Source organism: Nicotiana tabacum, chromosome 16 (genome assembly GCF_000715075.1).
Source record: "Nicotiana tabacum cultivar K326 chromosome 16, ASM71507v2, whole genome shotgun sequence".
Classification (NCBI taxonomy): Eukaryota; Viridiplantae; Streptophyta; class Magnoliopsida; order Solanales; family Solanaceae; genus Nicotiana; species Nicotiana tabacum.
The window spans coordinates 149,692,001-149,715,911 of NC_134095.1; positions in this window are offsets into that span (position 1 = coordinate 149,692,001).

Sequence of the window (23,911 nt, forward strand, 5' to 3'; positions counted from 1 at the left end):
CGTTGGTCGGTATTTTGGTCGGTACATTAAGTGTTGACCGTTTGACCAAATACCGACCAACTTTGGTCGGTTTTAAAAAAAAACTAATTTTTTTTTCATTTTTATTTTTTTAACATATTATAAGCTATAAAAAATTATTATAAACTATAAAAAATTAATATTAACTATAAACATTTATTTTATTTACCTACAATTATTATAAATAATTATAAACTATAAGCATAATCTTTAAAAAAAATTATATTAACTAGATAATTACTTTTAATATATTATAATAGCATCTATGTAAGTAAATTTTTAAGTTATATTTAAGTATATGAGTAATTTTACACACACACATAAACTATATTGTAATTGATGATCAATCTTATACATTACTACGTACATACGAACGAATAATTAATCAATTGATAAACTAATATAATATTATTCTATTTTAGGTTGTGACGACCCGGCCAGCCGTCTCATGAGTTACCGCTCTGTTTCCCCCATTTCTACTTCTTATTACTTTTTCTATTGGTTCTATATGTGATCGAGTTGGTTGGCTCGGGTTCGGAAAGGATTTGGTAAAGTTTGAGACACTTAGTCTCTTTTGAGGAAGCTTAAGTTGGAAAAGTCAACAGGATGTTGACTTATGTGTTAGAGGGCTCGGATGTGAGTTCTGATGGTTCGGATAGCTTCGGGAGGTTATTTAGGACTTAGGAGCGTGACGGAATGTGTTTTGGAGGTCCGGAGTAGATTTAGGCTTGAATTGGCGGAATTGGATTTTTGGCGTTTTTCGGTTGATAGGTGAGATTTTGATATAGAGGTCAGAATGGAATTCCGAGAGTTACAGTAGTTCTGTTGTGTCATTTGGGATGTGTGTGCAAAATTTCAGGTCATTCGGACGTGGTTTGGTATACTTTTTGATCAAAAGCATAATTCGGAAGATTTTTGGAAACTTAGGCTTGAATCCGATGTGTTTTGGTCGATTTGATATTGTTTGATGTGCTTTGAAGATTGGCATAAGTTCGAATAAGGTTATGGGATGTGTTTGTGCTTTTGGTTGAGGTCCCGAGGGCCTCGGGGTGATTTCGGATGGTTGACGGAAAGTTTGGAAATTTGGTTTGGCAGCTGAAGTGTGGAATTGCTGTCATAACCGCACCTGCAGCTAGGGGACCGCAGGTGCGATTTTGCAGAAGCGATTTAGGAGTCGCAGAAGCGGAAAGGGGCTAGGAAGACTGGAACCGCAGAAGCGGCTGAGGAGCCGCACCTGCGATGGCGCAGGTGCGGAATGTGCATCGCAGATGCGGAAGCTGAGGAATAAGTGAAAACCGCAAAAACAGTGATTTGGACCACAAAAGCGGTCCTGCAGAAGCGCTAAAATGGCCGCAGATGAGAAATGCCTGGACCAAAAGGTATAAATTATTTCCTTCGCGATTTTTAAGCTATTCCACCATTGCTAAGTCGGTTTTTGGAGCTTTTTGGGCGATTTGAAGAAGGATTTCAAGGGGATTTCATTGAGGTAAGGATTTTGGACCTAAAACTCGTTCTTATGGTATTATTTCACCGATTAGAGCTGTAATTAATGGAACTTAAGAGTTAAAATTGGGGAAACTAGGGCTTGGTATTGGAGACCCAGACTTGAGGATTTGAGGGGCCATTTTTGGTCAGATTTTGGGAATTTTGATATGTATGAACTCGTGGGGAGATAAGGAATCTACTGATGTAAATTTTATCGAATTTCGAGATGTGGGCCTAGGGGTCGGGTTTTGGTAATTTTGTGATTTGTGTTGTATATTGATTATTTTTGCTTGGGCTTCGTTCCCTTAGCATATTTTGACGTCGTGATTTTGATTTTGGATAGATTCAATGGGAGTGGAGGCCAATTCGAGGGGCAAAGGTGTTGTGGGCTAGAGTTTAGACCGGATTAAGGTGAGTAATGATTGTAAATGATGTCCTGAGGGTATGAAACCCCGGATTGTACATCGTTGTGCTATATTGAGGTGACACACACGCTAGATGACGAGAGTGGGGTCGTACACTGTTGGGGATTGTGACTTAGTCCGTCTCGAATGACTATTTTACCGCGTATTTGACTGAAAACTATTTGCTATCATCATGTTTTGGGTTGAATGCCATATTTTATCCTCGTGCCAACTATTTGAACCCTTAGGGGATTTTTACTGATATTTCCTCACTGTTTTGACTATACTTGAACTCAGTCATGCCATATTCTACTATTTTCATAACTTAGCCATGTTTATTCTACTTTAACACTTATATGATATTTTAAATGATATTTTGGGCTGAGTACCATGTTTTACTGTTTGCCCGAGTGGCTTGTGAGATTCTAACTAAGTAAGGTCGAGGGCCTATGTTGTGAGGAAACATCTGATTATGATTATAAGGTCGAGGGCCTGAGATTTGTACGCCATGAGGTGGCTTGTTGATATGAGGCCGAGAGCCTAGTGATAATGCCACGAGATGGCTTGATATTGTGCTTGGGCCGTAAGGGGCCCCTCTAGGAGTCTGCACATACCCAGTGAGCGCGAGTTCCCATTGTGATATGATATAGAGCCCGAGGGGCTGGTATTGTTCCATGTGTTGCCCGAGGGGCTGATTCTGTTGGTATTGTGCCCGAGGGGCGTGTCTTTATGTGTTTACCCTCCTAGTTGTCTGTCTCTTACTTGCTTAACTGTTTAAAAAGGGATTTTAAGAAGTTTAAACTGAACTAAAGTGTTTTTTTGCATAATTTCACTGTTTTATGACTTTTTACTGGCTTTTACTGCTTCATTATAGCCTGTAATGTGCCTTACATGATTTCTTGCTCTCAGTCTTTATTTATGATTATTACTCACTTTACTCCCTGCACCCCGTGTGTAGATTCAGGCGTATCTGGTCCCACTAGCGCGTGTTGATCTTTCCATCTCAGGCGGATTCGAAGATTCTCTAGGTAGATGTCGGCGTTCGCAGCCCAGACCTTATCTTACCTTTCTCTATTTTAGATCTGTATTTGACTATGTAGACTTTTCTAGTATTAGCCGGATTATAGATGCTCATGACTGGTGACACCCCTGTATCGGGATATGTTGGTTTTGTTCTCCGCAAATTGTACTTTTGAATGCTTAGTTTGGGATTTCATCATGTTTAAGACTTAGTATTTATTATCTTAATTGCTTAAAATTGAAATGGGAATGTGTCGGCTAGCCTTGTCTTCACGAGAGGCACCATCACGACAGGGTCCGGGTTTAGGGTCGTGACAAGTTGGTATCAGAGCCTACGTCACATAGGCCTCACGAGTCATGAGCAAGTTTAGTAGAGTCTCGCGGATCGGTACGGAGATGTGTGTATTTATCCTCAAGAGGCTGCAGAACCTTAGGAAAACTTCATATCCTTGAAATTCTTGTCGTGAGGATTTGTTGATCCGAGTACTAAACTTCTGTTATTCTATTCTCTCATAGATGGTGAGGACACGCGCTACCGGTCAGGATGGACGACCACCAGTACCACCAGCTGTGGCCACTAGAGGCCGAGGACGCGGTCGTGGTCGTGGTAGGGGCAGAGGTGTGGCCCACACAGTAGCTAGGGCAGCACCTGCAAATCTACCAGCCGCCCCAGTTCAGGATCAGGTCCCAGTTGTGGGCGCTTCAGCAGCACCAGCTCAGGCGCCAACTGTGCCTATTGTGATTTCGGGTCTTCAGAAGGACTTGGCTCATATTCTATCAATTTGTACTGGCCTAGCTCAGGCAGTCTCAATTACTATAGTTGCAGCTACTTCTCAGGTCGGGGGAGGCACTCAGACTCCCGCCGCTCGCATACCTGAGCAGGTCGTGTAGGGACTTCAGATACTGGGGGCGTATCTAGCCCAGCCGGTTGCTGCTGCTCAGGACTATGTAGTTCCTGCCATGCCAAAGGACGAGCAGCATAGGTTGAAGAGGTTTGGTAAACTTCAGCCTCCGACTTTTAGTGGTGCAGAGGGTGAGGATTCCTAGGGTTTCTTGGATAAGTGTCAGAGGATGCTTCGTACAGCAGGTATTCTGGAGACCAGCGGGGTTGCTTTTACTACTTATTAGTTTTCTGGAGCTTCCTTCACTTGGTGGGAGGCTTTTGAGAGGCGTAGGCCTGTTGGTGCAGCACCCCTTACCTGGCAGCAGTTCTCCGTTCTATTTTTGGAGAAGTATGTGTCACAGTCTCGTAGAGAGGAGCTGTGCAGGCAGTTTGAGAAATTGCATTAGGGAGAGGTGACTGTGACGCAGTATGAGATGAGGTTCTCTAAGTTAGCCCGTCATGTTATTTGGTTGGTTCCGACATAAGAATACGAAACGAGGTTTGTTAATGGCCTCACTTATCAGTTTCGTATTCTTATGACCAAGGAGAGAGTGATTGGTGCTACCTTTGAGGAGGTTGTAGACATTGCTCGGGAGATTGAGTCGGTTCGTCGGCAGGAGCGAGAGGAGAGGGAGGCCAAGAGGCCTCGAGGATCTGGTAGTTATACTGGTGCTCCTTCGAGAGGTCAGCTTCAGCACGGCAGAGGCCGTCCATTCAGGCATGTTCAGCCATCTCGCCCAGGTTATCGTGGGGCGTCATCAGGTCATGATTCTCACAATTCTCATCAGGGCTGTTGATACCCAATTTTTTCCTCAAACTATATTTTAAATTTGCATATATACCTTCAAAATCACTTTTTATAATAATTGGTACTTTTCTATAATTTTTCATATTATTAATTTATTTCTTTTCTAATTTATTCAGTACTTTATATCCAATAGTTATTCATAAATTAAATTACATGTAATTTCAAAGTATTTCTTAGCTCAATATATCATTTTTAATCCTATTAGGATTTAATTATTTCACAAATTATCCAATTTGGCATTGTTTGGCTATAATTATTTTTGCAATTATAGCCTAATTGTACACTTTTTGCTATTTTAATTCAATAATCCGTCATTTTATATTTTAAATATTAGTTAATTACCTTAATTTTACCTATTTAGATTTAATTTTATTTTATATAATTATTAGCTATTTTTATTAATTATTTCTCTAATTTTGAATGGTATTTAACAATTAGCCATTTTATTTCAATTATAACCCAATTAAACCAACCCTAAAACCCCAATTAGATCATCCCAAAACCCCAGGCCCAATTCGTTAAAATCACCCTACCCAATCCCTAAGTTTACCCGGCCTAGACCTGTTTTAATCTTGGTCGTCGATCAATTTTGATCAACGGCCCAGATTCACTCTTACCATAATTAACCTAAGGGTTTACTCCCCCAAACCCTCATTCTCTCATTCACTCAGTCGCGCTCTCTCAACTCTCTCATCTCTCTCATCTCTCTCTCTAAAATGCTCCACCTGCTGGGCCCATTTCCTCCTTTCTCCGGCCGTATCCCTACCGGAATCCATGGTGGTCTCGCCACCTACCAGCCTTATGGCTCTCTCTTGAATATGTGTCATCGTTTTGAGTCCTTCAAGTGAACCAGAGGTGGTTCACTCACCTCTCATGGTTTCTCATGCCATTTTCCGTCCATCCATGGCCGTTCGAGTAAGATCTATGACTTTTCCGGCTAAAACCGGTAACATTTTAAGGTTTTCTCATCTTCTCTGGGTTCTCTGAAATCCTAACTCTTAAGATTTTTGGATTTATTTTAGATCTGTGTATATTATGAGCTTTTGTTATTTTCCTCGAAGTTTTTTCCTATTTTTCTAAAGTAATCCTTTGTCTTCAAGACTAAGGTTTCTTAACCCCTTTTTAAAATGACTTCTCCTCTGATTTTCAATATTATCATATGATTTTTACTATGTTTAAACGGTTTATTTAAGTTTTCTTTTATCTGATTCATCATGTTAAAAACCCTTATTTTTTGGGCTTTAGTCTCGGATTCTGAGTTCGTCTTTACTGTTTGCTCATTCGATTTGCCTGTATGTTTGATTCTCATGAATATGTTGCGATTAATTAGAGTATTATCTTGTTAAGGTTTTCGATTTGGTTCTTCCTGTTTGTACTCCATTTATTGGTTTATTCATGGAAGTCTATACTATTTCCCTTAATATTAGTACTATTTTCGATTCTTGAATCCTTGATTTACTGTGTTGATACTCTTATATAGATTTTCGGCTATTTTCCTATTTTTTCCTATCCCTTAATTTATTTTCTACATTATTATGTGGTTGACTATATTACTAATCGATTTCTACTGTTATTTCCTTAATTAGACCCTTATGTATCTATCCCTAATTTATATATTCTGTACCTATGTTGTTTGAATAATTTCCTTATTTGTCACCTACTTTCTACCGTTGGTAAATTACTCCCTTAATTAAGGGAGACTTGGTTGATTTTCGATTCTTAATTGATTATGTAGTTCTATAATTGTTGAACAATTGATTCTTGTTGTTATAAATATATTATATTATGGATGTTCATTTAGTACTCCGTTGTAAATAAGCTTCCTGAAGAAGATTATCCATATGGGACTCCACCGTAAATATGTTTATCTATTTAAGTACTCTATTGGAAATAAGCTTCCTCAAGAAGCTTATCACTTCGGTACCCGGTTATGGATAAACATTACCTCCGGTAGAAGATTATCCACACCGGATATAATAAGCTTATCCTTTCAGTACCCAGTTATGGATAAACATTACACCTGGTAGAAGATTATCCATACCAGGTATAATAAGCTTATCCTTTCAGTACCCAGTTATGGATAAATACTACCCCCGGTAGAAGATTATCCATATCGGGTATAATAAGCTTATCCTTTCAGTACTTCGTTATGGATAAGCATTGCTCTCAGTAAAAATTATCCATATCTGGTATAGTAACAGCTTACACAGTAGCTTCCTTTCTTCTATAAATGGAAGAGATTTCAGTTCATTATATACATCAGTTTGAATTCGAATAATATATCAGTTTCTCTCTATACTTGTCTTTACTTTATAGACTTTATTTTATAACATGTTATCAGCACGAGACTCTGCCATCTCGAGAAAATATTTTGAAAGTATCTGAGGTAAGAACTTTCTTTTCCTAAATAATGTCAAATCTTTCTAAACTTGAATTTGTAGCCCTGGATATATCGGGCAAAAGCTACATATCTTGGGTGCTTGATGCTGAAATTCATCTTGATGCGATGGGTCTGGCAGACACCATCAAAGATAAAAATCAGGCATCAAACCAAGACCGTGCCAAAACAATGATATTCCTACTCCATCACCTTGATGAGGGCCTGAAAATGGAATATCTTACCGTTAAAGATCCAGTCATACTGTGGAATAATTTGAAAGATAGATATGACCACCTGAAGATGGTTGTTCTTCCACAGGCACGATATGATTGGACTCATCTAAGGCTACAAGATTTTAAATCTATCAGTGAGTATAATTCTGCTATGTTCAGAATTATTTCCCAATTGAAATTATGTGGTGATAATATTACTGATCATGATATGTTGGAGAAAACTTTCACCACTTTTCATGCCTCGAATATGCTCCTACAGTAGCAATATCGAGAGATGGGATTTAAAAAGTATTCTGAACTTATCTCACATCTTCTTATAGCCGAGCAACATAATGGGCTATTAATGAAAAATCATGAAAGCCGACCTACTGGTTCTTGTCCATTCCCTGAAGTGAATGAGACGAACTTCCACCAAGCTAAACGTGGAAAAGGTCATGGCCCCAGTCGTGGTCATAGTCGTGGTCGGGGAAGAAACTCTAATCATGGTAATAATAATGCACCAAAGAAGCCTCCTCACCACCAATAGTGGAAAAGGAAGGAAAAAAGCATGAAGCGGTGCAAGCACCAAATGCAGAAAATGCATGCTATAGATATGGAGGAAACGGGCACTGGTCACATACCTGTCGTACGTCAAAGCACCTGGTTGAGCTTTATCAAGCCTCCCTAGAGAAGATAGAGAAAAATGCTGAAGCAAATTTTATTTCTGAAGATAATTTAGACTTCATGCATTTGGATGTAGCTGATTACCTTGCACTCCCAGAAGGAGAAACAAGTCATGTAATCGGTGGTGAATCTGTAGAAATGTAAATATTTTAATTTTTGTTGTTTGTAATAGATAGTATGGTTATGTAATTGTTGTACATAAAGAAAAAATTATGATTTGATAATGATGTTTACTATAATATATCTTATTTATGTCATTTTGAAGAATATGGATAATATTATTAGATCAACTTAAACTCTAGCAGAGTTTGCAAGAAATATACAACCACCAGAAAGTGGTTATATTTCATATATCTCATTGTAATTATATTTTGTTAACCACCAGAAGTGGTATATGCCTATGATCACCAGAAGTGATAATTTAGGTTTTCTATGGTTACAATTGAAGATAAGATACATAAATATTCTCTATATTAAATGCACGCCTTGATTTGCTCCTGCAGTAGTAAATATTTTAAAAGAGATTGAAGCATCATAATTTGATGTGATTAATGCGCATTCAGATAATTATGTTCGATTTCCTGAAGGATGAGAACTTTTGATAATATTAATCCATTCCCTGAAGTGAATGTGACAATATTAATAAGTCGTGTAAATATGAACGCTCTCTTGATGTGAATACATTACAATTCACCTCCAGAAGAAGTAATATAATTGAGAAAATATATATTCAATATTTCGTATTTTAAATTTGCTCCTGAAGAAGTAACACAATTGAAATTGCCTCCTGAAGTGGGAAAATATTATGAAGAGTTTTCATGTGCTTAAACAATTGTTTTACATTATTTATTTGATTGTGATTTTCTCTCATGACACCAGCAGTGTCTGAGCAATATTTGACAGTACAAAATGTATCAACAACTCTTGAAGAGCTAAATGTTTGCCTAAAGAATACATGACGCCAGTAGTGCCAGATAAATATTAGATTGTGGATAATAAATGAAGGATCTTGAAGAGCTTATATACAAATATGTCACTCATATTATATGATTATGGTCAAAACATATGTTGTAGTAAACCTGAAGTTTATTAATACAAATGGCTATCATATTGAGACTACAAATGATTGGAAGATTGATAATCTTCATGTTTCCACAATCATAGGGGGTAAAATAATATGTATGTGAGAAGTTACCCGCCTTATTCTTTAATTTGTACTATATCATGCATCACAGTAAAGCAGAAGTTTACTAAAGCAAAAGTTTGTGCCATAGTAAACCAGAAGTTTACTAAGAGATAGCACATGACATGATAAACTTGAAGTTTTCATTTGCCATTTTTAAATGAGCTATTTGAGAATTCAGATAAGCATATATTAAAGAACTAGAAGATTCTTCAGGAATTCTCATGTGTTGCTTGTTCTCATAATGAATTGATGATACCAGCTAAAGTTGGGACTAAGACCCCTGATTCTGAAATATATAAAAGGTGAATATGGGCCCGTTCACCTATCATGTGAACCACTTATAGGTGCATATATGAGATGGTTACATGTGTAATTATTGTCAACCTACAGTTTGGCATTTGGAATTGCTTTATCGATTAAGAGCATAATTTTCATATTATGAAATCAAGACAGTTCATCTTGATAATGTTGGTTTATATCCAAGCTGGTTTAGCATTGACTACCTCCTATTAATGGCTAAACCATTGCTTATGAGAACAAAGCTTCATGTGTTGGTCTAAGATTTTCTAAATTGCATATAGCAGCACGTGTATGCATCAGATCAACAATATATGATAAGTCCTCCCTTCACAATTGGTTTAGGATGAGAAACCAAATATTTTTACTATCTTTTGTTGCGTGGTGTATGATTAATTTCTCTACCATAATACACAAAGATATGTTTCCCAAAGATGATTGGGGATATATGTTAGTTTTTCTAACATTTGGGGGATGGAATAAACAGTTGAAAAATATGCTATATGAATCGAATTATCATTAATATGATTTTCACTTAGAAGATAATTCAAGTCGAATGCCAGAAGCATTTGCTGATCCAAAATTAAATATCATATTTCAGCTGCAAATTCTCCTATTAAAATTAACGTCCCTGAAGGATAGAGTTTACTGTACGCATGAAGTGTGGTAGACCAATCGGTTCTAAAGGTAACAATCCTTGAAAAATAGTAGGAGCTAATGATCAAAATGATCATAATGAGGAGGAAATAAGCTCTAGAAGAGCCCACGACATAACATTTCATCAAACTCCCGAAGAAGTTCAGGTACCTAAAAATAAAGAAAGTGATGAGATCTCAACAAGTTATGTCACTTCGGAACTGACACAAAATGATCGTCGACGATATACTTGATACAATATAGTGCACAATATTGTAAAAGATTGTGAGGATCGGACCAGCAGTCCAGACACTTGAAGATGTCATACCATTTAGATACAAGTCTTAACCTATATGACTTATTTGACTAAATCTATATGAAGATCCTTGAAGGATTGAAAATGCCTGAAGCATATAATTCAAAGTCTTGAAAAATGTACTCGATCAAATTATAAAGATCTTTGTACGGTTTAAAGCAATTTGTGCGTGTGTGTTATAATCGCCTCAGTAAATATTTGCTGAAAGAAAGTTACATAAATTATGTTATTTGTCCATGTATTTTTATAAAGAAAATGTCATCAGAATTTGTTACACTTGCTGTTTATGTTGGTGACATAAATTGGAACTCCATAAGAGCTCTAAAAGGGTCTTAAAAATGCTTTTACATGGACAAAGTGTACCCATTAAGTACACCAATGGATATTCAATCACTTGAAGTGAATAAGGATCTGTTCCAACCTCTAGAAGAGGATGAGGAGCTCCTTGGTCCTGAAATACTTTATCTCGGTGTAGATGGTGCACTTATTTATCTTGCTAATGCTAACAAAAGTGGTGCAAATCGTATTGGTAATGCAGATGTAGGTTATTTATCCAATAACCATAAAGCTCGATCTCAAACTGGCAAGCAGGGAGTGAATATGATTGAGGTCAGTGATTCATTCAAGAAACATGTGGGTTGGAATGTGATAAAAGACCCACAATATTATACGGAGACAATGTTTCATGCATAGCCCTATTAAAGGAAGGATTTATAAAAGGAGATAGAACGAAGAACATTTCACCAGAATTATTCTACATACATGATCTTCAAGAAAATTGTGACATTGATGTGCATCAAATTAGTTCAAGTGACAATCCAGCAGATTGTCTTTACCAACTTCAAATTTTGAGAATATGGTATACAAGATTGGAATGTGGAGACTCAAATATTTGAAATAAGGTTTTCTTTAGGGGAAGTGAAATGCACACTGTACTCTTTTTCCCTTACTAAGGTTTTTCCCACAGGGTTTTCCTTATAAGGTTTTTAATGAGGCAGCCAGCAATGTGTATTACTAAATATGTGTACTCTTTTTCCTTCACTTAATATTTTTTCCACGGGATTTTTTTAGTAAGGTTTTAATGAGGCACATTATCTTTTAATAAACATCCAAGAGGGAGTGTTATAAATATATTATATTATGGATGTTCATTTAGTACTCCGTTGTAAATAAGCTTTCTGAAGAAGCTTATCCATATGGGACTCCACCGTAAATAGTTTATCTATTTAAGTACTCTATTGGAAATAAGCTTCCTGAAGAAGCTTATCACTTCGGTACCCGGTTATGGATAAACATTACCTCCGGTAGAAGATTATCAATACCGGGTATAATAAGCTTATCCTTTCAGTACCCAGTTATGGATAAACATCACCCTCGGTAGAAGATTATCCATACCGGGTATAATAAGCTTATCCTTTCAGTACCCAGTTATGGATAAACATTACCCCCGGTAGAAGATTATCCATACTGGGTATAATAAGCTTATCCTTTCAGTACCCAGTTATGGATAAACACTACCCCCGGTAGAAGATTATCCATATCGGGTATAATAAGCTTATCCTTTCAGTACTCCGTTATGGATAAACATTGCTCTCAGTAAAAGATTATCCATATCTGGTATAGTAGCAGCTTACACATCAGCTTCCTTTCTTCTATAAATAGAAGAGATTTCAGTTCATTATGTACATCAGTTTGAATTCGAATAATATATCAGTTTCTCTCTATACTTGTCTTTACTTTATAGTCTTTATTTTATAACACTTGCCTTATTTTTAGCTATCTTTCAAACTATTATATATACTCTCTCCTCTTTTCATTAGACACGAACAGAGTAGTTCAAAAAACTCTCTCAGACACAAAAGAAAACATTCTTCTGCTCTCTCTTTTATCTGGTTATTTGCTATTGTTTTAAGTCAGTCGGTTACAAGCCAGGCTGATTACTCTACTCTCTTTCCCCCTTCACTTTGTGTTTATTTCTTTAATGGTATGTTCTGATTTCAATTCAAGTTTCAAAACAATGTGTTTCTTTTACTGCTTCACCTCATCTTGTTTCTAGTATGTTTTCACTTATGGTTCTGTTGATTCAACTTGTAATTGATATGTTTACTTTATCACTTTATCAGCATGCTTCTAAATTCCTCCACTCCCTTAGACTCATCATTTTTATAAAATTGTTATTCCCCTTCCTAATATACCTAATGTGGCCCTTCTTTACTTGTGTTTGCTTTGATTTCTAGCATGAACCTCAAGTTACATGATTCTATGTTCTCTAACTCCTCAACATATTGTTGATTCTATACTTAAGTACTCTTGCAACTATGTGTTTACTTATGTGTCCCCTAATCCTACTACTCTTGTTTGTGGTTGCTGAACCTGCCTTGGTCCTATGTTCCTTGGTTATGTGTGAATCTGTCGGGAGTGCTGTGTTTGGTCTATTGCTTGTTACTCTAATCTTTTTTCAAAACTGCCCTCTTGAACAACTTCTCCCCTATTGTTTTACAAAAACTATTTCAAACAAGTCTTTCAAACTGTTTTCCTGCTTAAATATTTTCAACACCATGTCAAGCACTCTCATTCTACTCTTAGACCACTAAGTTCTGCCCCTGTTATGTGAGCCTTGCCTAGGGACCCTTGAGCTCCTTCTAAACTTGGACACACAAAAGCTGGCCTTTTCACACTGCACTCACTCTGTCTTGGCTATGAAATCTGGGTGTGAGCACTGCCCGGGATCCCTTGAGATCCTTAGGGAACTCTGACACACCCAGATATGAGAAAGGCTATGGAACAATCTTGGCATGTGAGGTGTTGGAGTTAGATTTATTACATAACTCAGAGAGGAAGTCCTAATCAGATGCTGGAAATCTGGGCCTGGTTTTAGACTCTTTATAGTGTAACTTTTCTACTTATATAATTCATTTCAGTATTGGTCTGTAATAATCTGTTGTAAACAAGTATTGGGGCTAGTTAGTGAAAAGGGAAGGGTAGTTATATATGCTATCAACATCAATGGGTAGAAACCATGTCTTAGGTTTACATTTCCTATCTGTGTATTAGAATCCATGTGTAAGATCAACCTATTCAAAGCATGTCATGCATTAGATACCATGTCCTTAGGTTTACTGTTACAGCATCTCATTTGGCATCACTTTACCACTTAGAAATCATGTTTTAGGCTAAATAACAACATCAACATAAAGTTGTTGCTCCTGCACGTCTTGAAATCATGCTATAACTCTTTGGGCATTTAGAAATCATGCTTTAGGAATTCTGCAATCATTCTGCATTTTCATATGTGCATGTTAGATACCCTGTTTTAGGATCTTGTTTATGCTCGCTCAGTCACACCTAGTTAAACTACTGATGCATGAAAAAGGACATAAAATAGTCTCAATCCCTGCATGTCTTTGCAACATTTACAACAGCATGCTTTAGGTAAAATAACTTCCTAAACTGTTTTTTAATAATTCTGGTAACTGCTGCATATTATTTTACGCTTAGACAAGTCTTAGGTAATCAACTTTAAAATAAAACCAGAACCTTCTTTGTGATCAATGTTTGACTGTCAGCATGTTAAAATTAGTAGGCAAGCCTGATTAGGATTTCCTATTTGAGTTATGTCATAAATTTGACTCTACTGTTATAACTTAGATATCATGCTTAGGATCTGAATTTAGACCTTAATTCTGTATGAGTCATGTTGTTTATGTGTACTGTGTGTAGAGGTATATCTAAGCCTTTCATTTGTCTTCCATGCTCCTTTTAATTGGAGTCCTACTTGTTTATTATATGTCGCCTTAGTATTTTACCTTTAAACTTGAGGGTCTTCATAGAACGCCCTTTCTATAGGATAGGAGTCCTAAGTTCCTTTGGGACTGATAGGAATGGACGGGTAATAGCATGCAATAGGGGTCGAGACCAACCCTCTCTTTAATTACCTTCACAAGGTGGGAAAGGGTAAATATGGATGTGATTACCAATGCGTTAATACCACGTGTAGCCCCTCTTTGAGGAGTGTCATACCGGGTATTGCATTGATGTGATCCATATTATAAACAAACCTAGGACACCCCTTTTACATTCCTGAATATGCTTAGATTGTAATTCTGTTCAAAATCTTGCTTTTCATTAACTGCTTTCCAAACATCTGTGTACTTAAACTTAAATTCCCTACTATTTGAGCCTTACTTGTTTATTTGCTACTTGTACAAATTTACAAATATTGTTTGGCCGGGAACCACACTAGTGGATCCTAAGAGGTGCCTAACACCTTCCCCTTAGGATAATTTCAAGCCCTTACCCTGTCTCTATTTACCAAACGTAGTTATAAATGAACCCTATAGGTGCCCTAACGCACCTTAAAATCATTAGGTGGCGACTCTTCAAAAATGCAAACCCTTTTTCCAAAAGGAAAGCGTTACCCCAACCAAAAATGTCATAAACCCAAGTTTGCGAGAAAAAGGGGGCACGACAGCATGACGACTCTGTTGGGGATATTCAAGCTTTTACCATTTATACTGTTCTTGTGAATTTTTACCCTCCCTATGTGCAATTATTTGTTTAATTCCTTTAAGCGTTTAGTTTCTTCTTCAAAAGCAAAACTGACATATTTTTCTTGTTTCCTTCCTTTATAATTGCTTTAAATTATAAATATGTTGTATTTATCGCTTTTTAATGTGCAAATACATGTCAACATGCTTTTAACTATTTTATAATCATGCTCAACATCATACTGCACTCGTGCCAAACAAATACTATAGCAACGCTTGATGAGTGGTTGCGCCCTTCCTATATCATCACCCCCCTAAATTTGGAAAGGCTTATTTGCGGTAAAACTAGTTGATCAGCGGTGCAGTCGACAGTTTCGTGTCTTCCCCCTTAAGTTGTCTACTCAAGGGTACTAGTCTAAAATCCCATAGAAACCTTACTCTGTTTAAATTACGAATGCATCATGGTCAAACCTAGTCGGGTCAGTTATGTTGTCCACGTAATGATTATTTAAGATAGCCTTATCCAAAGGTCCACTGGGTTTCCCTAAACCCAAACGGACATCATCACGTTCTGTGCATTTATTTGGAGAACTAAATGCTTCATGCTAATTGTTGATATTAAATAGTCGAGTCTGGTGGGGGTAAGGGCCTAACCTTGTTTGCCTTGCAGAAATATGAGGCACGAAGTCCCCAGATTCGGCATGGTCACCAATATCCACCCAAGATTGCTAAGTTGGTTGGAAGATTTACATTCTAGTGACAAAACCCTCGTCAGAAAATATCTGGGTAATCTACTATCCCACCTGGAGATTCAGCCTAACAACATGATAATAGAAGCTGCTACCTTATTTTGGGATTGTGAAAGGGTCGTGTTCCGCTTTGGGGCATCGAAATGACACCTTTTCTAGAGGAAATAGGAGGACTAGCCGGTATAGTATGGGAAACCCCGGGTTTGTTGATGCCTGAGAAACGCACAGGCAAGGGTTTCCTAAAAATGATGGGTTTGAAGAAGAATGCAGAATTGGTAGGCCTAATGGAATCGTACATCCCTTTTGACTACCTGTATGAAAGGTACGGTCACAGCAAATCATACCGTACCACCATGACGAGTTTGCCATCACGTCCTTGGGACATATTCATTGTAGGGTATTCGTCTTCATGTTTTGCTTCCTGGGTCTGATCATGTTTCCAATGAAGAAAGGGAGAATCCATACAAGGCTGGCTATGGTAACCAAGACCCTAATGGAGGGGATTGGTGGGCAGACATTCAGCATTGTACCCATGATCATTGGAGACATATACCAAGCCTTAGAGAAATGTCAATGGGGAGCGAGACATTTCAAAGGTTGCAATCTACTACTTCAGCTTTGGCTAATGGAACATCTCTAAAAGGGCGAATACCGACAAGAAATTCAGCAAAGGTCCTGGGATGATCACATCACTTTCCACCATCCAAAGCGAATGAATTACATCCCCGACATGTTCGCTCAGCCTGAGAATGCAAAAGGATGGGTTGAGCTCTTTGATAATCTGACTGAAGAACAGGTTCAATGGATGTTCGAGTGGTTTCTGACAGAGGAGTTCATCGCCCGATCTAGAGATGCACCTTTCCTGATACTGATTGGTCTAAGAGGAACATACCCTTACGTCCCTCTTCGGGTTATGAGGCAAGCAGGTAGGAAGCAAGTCATACCTAGGGTCGACAAGATGAGCCATCTTCGAGCTGACTTCCAAAATGATAATAGTCCCCACAAGTGCCAAGCCCAGCACATGTGGCATTGCAAGATCATAATGGAGAAAGACACCATCGATCCAGACAGATATCATGCCAGTTGTACCTTTTTCTATTCTGGTTGATTGGAAGACAATTGGGATGGTCTGGGCCAGCCAGGGTTCGTTCGAGGTCATAGAATTATAGATAAAAATGTCGAGGCGCAAGTCAAGTACAACTAGCTGTGCAAAAGGATCCGTGAATGCGAGAGCGAACACCACGAGATACAAGAGTCCAACAAGAAGCTGATTGAAGAATGGAAAGACATGGCTATCGGTGCCAACAAAAGGCTAGGATACTTGGAGCGAGGCATAGTAGAACTAGAGGGAAAATTTCTCAAAAGGGTTGAAGACTGTTAGAAGGCTGAAGGAACCGAAGGTGGACATCTAGCCAGTGCATACCTGTTGCTGGAACTTCGTGAATTAGGGAAGCTGTTCGACGGAGCCAAGGATGTAGAATCTGGGGAAGGTCCTTCCAGGACCAAATAGATAGGAATTTACTTTTTCGATTTATGAATGTAATAAGGTCGATGGACATTAGTGACTTTTATTTCTTGCTTATTTAGTGTCGTTTTGGGATTCGCCTATCTTTATCAATAAAATGAGGCATTTAGCATTAAAAGTTCTCCAACTCTATTTGTCGCTAGGCCTACCTTGGGCACAAAAAGGATCCCAAATTAGGACACGCTTTACATTACCGTACTATGTGTTTAAAATATTGCAATACTTTTTATAATCATCACTGACTTGATTACCTTTTGTTTTATTTTGTTTTTATTATTCCCCTTCCCAAAGGTTAGTTCGTGCACTCTGGAATCATCATCTTATTTCACAAGATCCAGACGCTTTCCACCCACTCCTCCTCTCAGTCCCTCTAAAGGCAAGAACAATGGCAAAATGGAAGATTTAAACAACATCAGGAAGGAGAACACAGCTGAACGGGTAGAGGCCGCTGATGGCCAGGGTATTCGAGTTCCTAATGAGAATGCGTCACAACTTGAACAGAAATTGTTGAAATTCCAGGAAGAGCTCGATCATGTTCGAAATCTAGCAAACCTGTCATTTTCCCTCAACACCCCAGATATCAACTTCCCCAACGGTCAAAAGCCTACACCTCCTCAAAATATCCCAAAATAGCAGAATTATCCTGCGCCTCATCATCACGCTGCTCCACCAAAGAACCAATGAAACACCTTCCATACCCCAAACAACACTCCACTACTCATCCTAGAACCTCAGAACTCCACAAACGACCATTTCCACACCCATACACCAGGCCACCATAACAATCTTATCTACGTAGAGACCATACCACACCCCACCCAACCTATCTCATGCACACCTGAGTCTGATGAAAATGATCTGCTTATCTGGAACTTGGCCGAGAAACTTAAGAAACTGACCAACTGGATTCAGGGCGTTGAGGGAAGCAAAGGAATCGAGGGGCTGAACTATGAGGACCTTTGCATACAGCCTGATGTTGAACTGCCTGAGGGGTACAAACCTCTTAAGTTCAAAATGTTCGATGGTACGGGTGATCCAAGGGTCCATCTGAGGACATACTGCGACAAGCTAGTTGGAGTAGGGAAGGATGAAAGGATCTGCATGAAGCTATTTATGAGGAGTTTGAAAGGAGATACATTATCTTGGTACATCAGCCAAGATCCCAAGAAGTGGTCAAGCTGGGTAGGCATGGCATCTGACTTTATGGACAGATTCAGGTTTAATACAGACAACGTACCAGACGTGTTCTATATCCAGAATTTGAAGAAGAAGCCCATGGAGATGTTTCGAGAGTATGCTACTCACTGGAGGTCCGAAGCTACTAAGGTCAGACCCGCCTTAGAAGAGGAGCAAATGAACAAGTTCTTTGTTCGGGCTCAGGACCCACAGTACTATGAACAGCTGATGATGATTGAGAACCACAAGTTCTCCGACATTATCAAATTAGGTGAAAGAATTGAAGAAGGTATTAAAAGTGGTATGGTTACAAATTTCGAAGCCTTGCAAGCTACGAATAAGGTTTTACAGTCCGGTGGTGTGTCCAAGAAAAGGGACGTAGGGGCCGTGATGGTTGCATCTCCCCTTAAATATCAATCTTACCCAACACCCCCACTCACATACCAACCAACCTCAAATTTCCAAGCACCTTCATACCAAGCTCCTCCACCAACTTATCAATCATCTCCACCTCCTACGTATCAACCTACTTCACCCAAATACTCCCAACCCGCTCATATCTACCAAACTTATAATGCTCAACCATCCCACTATCAATCACCCCCTGCATGCTAGAATTTCCCTAGACCCTGACCTAATTTTGATCGCAGACCTCCAAAACAATATACAGCTATTGTTGAACCTATCGACCAGCTATATGAGAGGCTCAAAGCTGCTGGTTATGTCACCCTCATCCCTGCTGCAACCCCGGAGAATCCTTCTCAGTGGGTTAACCCAAACAAGTCCTATGCATACTACTCCTGCATGAAAGGACACACCATCGATGAATGTCGCTCCTTGAAAAACAAGATACAGTCTTTGATTGATAACAAGATCATTGTGTCAAAGGAACCCGCTCTAAACGCCCACAACAACCCTCTTCCAGACCATAAGGGTGGGGGTATCCACATGATTGAAGTAGAAGATGACTGGGATCCCAAATGATCAATCGGATTGATCGCAGAAGGTGATGACCCAAAGAAACCAACAATTACTCTCAATCCAATCATAGTCCAGATCCAACTATCTGAGGACGCTGAGGTGAATATGTCTATACCTCTTGTGTTTGAAGTAGCGCCATCCGCAAATACAATGGCACCAATTGAGGTTGAATTCGTGTCTCTGGCAAATGCACCCGCACCATTTGAGGTTGAAATCTTGCCACCCAAGGCACATGTTCTATTCGAAGTGAGGATAGCCTCACCGATCCTAATGGTGATGTCTACCATGCCACCATTCTATACAAATGTTGTACCCTGGGACTATATAGTCGAGGCGAGAAGGAAGGGCAAGGTCAGGATTGAAGGAATTGTCGCAGCATAGGGTATGAGAAGAACTGGTAGAGTCTATACCCCCGAACATTTGGCTGAATCAAGCAAGCAGGCCTCAAATCGGTCGCCCCTCATTGAGACAGGTCCTGATGACCTTTGGAGGAAAATACAAGCCAAGGAATATTCGGTCATTGACTAGCTAAACAAGACGCCAGCAAAAATATCCATTCTCTTTTTGCTGCAAAATTCTGAGACGCACAAGAATGCTTTGTTAAAGGTGCTAGATGAAATGTACATACTAAGTAACATCACTAGCGGGGTAGTGGCTAATATGGTAGGACATGTGTTGGAAAGCCATAAAATCACCTTTTATGAGGACGAGCTTCCACCTGAAGGGCTGGGGCACAACAAAGCACTGTACATCACCATCCAATGCGAAGATTATTTCATCACCAGAAACCTGATCGATGGAGGTTCCAGTCTTAACATTTGTCCGCTGGTAACACTCAAGAAGTTGGGTAAAGGGCTGCATGAGATAAAGGATGGAGTAATAAATGTGAAAGCCTTCGATGGTTCTCAGAGGTCCACCATTGGTGAGATTAGTCTATGCCTGCAAATGGGACCAACCTGGTTCGAGGTTGATTTTCAGGTAATAGATGTACCAGCATCTTACAACTTGCTATTGGTATGGCCATAGATTCATGTTATTGTGGCTGTAGCATCAACGCTGCATCAGGCAGTAAAGTTCGAATGGAATCACCAGGAAGTGATCATTCACGGAGACGGTAGCAAACCTATATACAGTCGCCAAACCATGCCGGTAATCGAGGGAAGAAGGAAGCTGGGTGGAGAAACTTACCACCACATTCAGCGGGTCAATGCTATCGATAAAGACAAATAGTGGGATAGCAAAATCGAGAGTATACTGAGTTGGAATGGGTACAAACCTGGCAAAGGGCTCGGCAAGAACCTCCAAGGAATCTATAAACCCATAAAACTCATGAAACATGACACTACCTTAGGTTTGGGATATGAATACACCTGGGAAGAATTCAATAGCTGGTCGCACCATGGTGCGGTCCTTACTACCCACTAGAGCAGCAAATACTGCATCTGGAGCAGACCTTCCAACATGCCGACATTATTTATGGGTTAGATGAAGAAGAAGCACTTGCAGTAGTAAAGAACTTGTTTCTAGAGGACAGTGATATGGACTCTTGCGTTATTCTAGAGGAGGTGGGGGAGGAAGACCCTTCCATACAGGCTGTGAGCAGAGGGGCACATCTCAAGAATTGGACCATCAGGACAGCCAAAGCCCGACGAGCCTCAGGGTAGCAAGGCTAAAACAAGCATTATTCACTATTTTATTTACTAAATGATTTTCTTTTCGCATTTTTCAATTTCCGCAATAAGATCTTCGATGTTCAAAATAGTTAATCAATTTATCAAAAGCACTTTTGATTTTTCTTATCAATTAATAATTATTGTTATCGTTTTCTCTCCTTGCTTTACCAATACAGCATTACTATTACTTGTCTTGATGAACCAATGAATGTGACATACAATGAGACAACACAACAAACGGACATGGATTCAGAGGAAGATGACATACCTGATGAGATTGTCAAAGAAGTTGAGAACTTTGAGAAAAGACCTAAGTCCAACCTAGATGAGACCGAAGTTGGCAACCTGGGAGATGTAGAAAACATCAAGGAAATGCGAATCAGCTTTCAACTATCGCCATCAGAGAAGAAAGAATACATGGAATGTCTAAAGGGGTATGAGGACATATTCGCCTGGTCGTACAATGACATGACTTGTCTGAGTACGTCTATTGTGGCTCACAAACTACCAACTGACCCAATGTGTCCACCGGTGAAGTAAAAGCTCAGAAAGTTCAAGCCTGATATGAGTTTGAAAATCAAGGAAGAATTCACTAAGCAGATCAACGTTAAGGTTCTTAAGGTAGTAGAATACCCGACATGGTTAGCCAATGTTGTGCTAGTTACAAAAAAGGATGGGAAGGTCAAAGTCTGTGTCGACTACCGGGATCTCAATCGGGCCAGTCCGAAAGACGACTTCCCTTTGCCAAATATACACATCCTGATTTACAATTGTGCCAAGCATGAGCTACAGTCATTCATAGATTGCTTCGCTGGTTAGCATCAGATCTGGATGGATGAGGAAGATGCTAAGAAAACGGCTTTCATTATGACGTGGGGAGTGTACTATTACAAGATGATGCCATTCGGCCTGAAGAATGCAGGGGCCACCTACATGAGAGTCATGACTACCATTTTCCATGACATGATACACAAGGAGATAGAGGTATATGTGGATGATGTTATTATCAAATCTAAGAAGGCAACTAACCACATAGAAGATCTAAGGAAGTTCTTCAATAGACTGCAAAGATACAACCTGAAACTAAACCCCACAAAGTGCGCATTTGGGGTTCCTGCTGGGAAATTGCTTGGGTTTATTGTGAGCCGCCGAAGAATAGAACTGGATCCATCGAAAGCCAAATCCATTCAAGAATTACCAGTGCCAAAGAACAAGAAAGATGTGATGAGTTTCTTGGGAAGGCTTAACTACATCAGCCGATTCATAGCACAGTCTATAGTTATCTGTGAGCAAATCTTTAAGATGTTAAAGAAGGATGCCGCCACCAAATGGACCGATGACTGCCAAAAGGCCTTCGACAAAATCAAGGAGTACTTGTCAACACCACCAGTCTTAGTCCTGCCCGAGCCAGGTAGACCCTTATTACTCTACCTTACAGTGTTAGATGGAGCTTTCGACTACGTTCTGTGGCAGCATGATGAAACATGGAGGAAGGAACAAGCCATTTATTATCTCAGTAAGAATTTCACCCTGTACGAGGCCCGGTATTCTCTATTGGAACGCACATGTTATGCTTTGACTTGGGTAGCTCAGAAGCTGAGACATTTCTTATGTGCCTATACTACATATCTCATATCAAGAATGGATCCTTTAAAGCACATCTTTCAGAAGCCCATGCCCACCGGTAAGCTAGCCAAGTGGCAGATCCTGTTGAGTGAGTTCGACATTGTTTACGTAACTCAGAAAGCAGTCAAGGGATAGGCACTGGCAGACCACCTTGCTGAAAACCCCGTGGATGGAGGATACAAACCCCTGAAAACGTATTTTCTTGCTGAAGAGGTATCATTCATAGGAGAAAACATTGTGGAATCCTATGATGGTTGGAGAATGTTCTTTGATGGAGCAGCAAACATCAAAGAGTTGGCATAGGAGCAGTCCTAATATCAGATACCAGTCAGCATTATCCGGTGTCTGCCAAACTCAGGTTCCCCTGCACCAACAATATGGCCGAGTATGAAGCTTGCATCTTAGGACTCAAAATGGCCATTGACATGAACGTTCAAAAGTTGTTGGTGATTGGAGATTCAGGCTTGCTTATACATCAGGTACGAGGAGAATAGACGACCAAGAACTCCAAGATACTCTCGTATATGCACCACGTACAGGAATTGAGAAAGAGGTTCACGAAGACGGAATTCCAGCATGTACCCAGAATCCCGAATGAGTTCCTCGATGCATTGGCTACCCTATCATCTATGATACAGCATCCCGACAAGAATTTCATTGATCCCATCCCGGTGAAAATCCATAATCAGCTAGCTTACTGTGCCCATGTTGAAGAGGAAGCAAACGGAAAGCCTTGGTTTCATGATATCAAGGAATATTTAGCAAAAGGAAAGTACCCAGAGCTTGCAAATCCTACATAGAAATGCACACTTCGGAGATTGTCCAACAACTTCTTTCACAGCAGACGAATGTTGTATATGAGGACTCCCGATTTAGGATTATTAAGATGTGTCAACACAAAGGAAGCATCCAAGCTACTAGAGGAAATTCATGCTGGGACCTGCGGTCCACATATGAACGGTTTTGTCTTAGCAAAGAAGATACTCCGGGCTGGTTACTTTTGGATGAATATGGAAACGGACTGCATCCAGTACGTCAGGAAAAACCACCGCTGTCAGATACATGCAGACATGATAAAGGTACCTTCAAGCGAGCTTAACACAACAAGCTTACCGTGGTCGTTCGCCGCCTGGGGAATGGATGTTATTGGACCAATCGAGCCTGCTGCTTCTAACGGACATAGGTTTGTCCTAGTAGTCATCGACTATGTCACCAAATGGGTCAAAGCAGCATCTTACAAAGCAATGACTAAGAAAGTCGTGGCAGACTTTGTCTGCGACCGCATTGTTTGTCGATTCGGAATTCCAGAGTCAATCATCACTGATAATGGCTCCAACCTCAATAGCGACTTGATGAAAGCTATGT